We start from the raw sequence: 735 nt of genomic DNA on the forward strand, positions 1-735 counted from the left end.
GCGAAGCGGTGACAATCGGCGATCGTTTGTTCGTTTCTTTCGGCACAGCTCGGCCGACACAACAACACAACACAATGTTGCCATGCTTATGCTGTTGTTGTTTTTGTAGAACAATGTTTCAATTTTTGGTTGGTGACATATTCACATGTGTGCGCATATGTATGTTTGTATGCTTGTGCATTATTGAAGTTATAGTTCTTTTTCTTTCGTTTGCCTTTCTGCGAATTCTCAACTATTTTATGTGACTTTTAATTGAAATACTCTGCGTTGGCCTTTCAGAATCACACAGAATCCTTTCTGTGATTTTTGAAATTGACCCACGAGGACGAGGTATATCGTTTTATCTGAGAGCGTGAGATTTAAGAAAATCGCTCGCTTACAAGGGATAAAACGACTTCTGAGTGGCGATTTTAATGAATAAATTCACAGAATCATTTCTGTGCTTTTGGAAATCAATACTAATAAATATTTTTTTCTTACTAATAGAAAATAAATTTATCACAGCAATATACATAAACACATACATTATATTGCTGTGATAAATTTAATTTCTATTAGTAAGCAAAAAATTAATAATAAATTTATTAAGACTATACTTCTCAGGGCATCACAGCAATGTTATGTATATGTATATTGCTGTGATAAATTTATTGCGAAAGCAAATGTTCTACAAAGTATGTATATTTCTATACTTAAACAAAATTATTAGAACCATCGTATGTTTCTTGCATTCAT

At 32.4% G+C, this 735-nt stretch overlaps 1 pseudogene; it reads left to right on the plus strand.

The window, feature by feature from the left end:
• The first annotated feature begins 276 nt into the window (after positions 1 to 276).
• LOC125779813 (small nucleolar RNA U3) lies at positions 277 to 406 on the plus strand (annotated as a pseudogene).
• Positions 407 to 735: the final 329 nt, after the last annotated feature.

The sequence above is a fragment of the Bactrocera dorsalis genome, chromosome 6 (genome assembly GCF_023373825.1).
Source record: "Bactrocera dorsalis isolate Fly_Bdor chromosome 6, ASM2337382v1, whole genome shotgun sequence".
Classification (NCBI taxonomy): domain Eukaryota; kingdom Metazoa; phylum Arthropoda; class Insecta; order Diptera; family Tephritidae; genus Bactrocera; species Bactrocera dorsalis.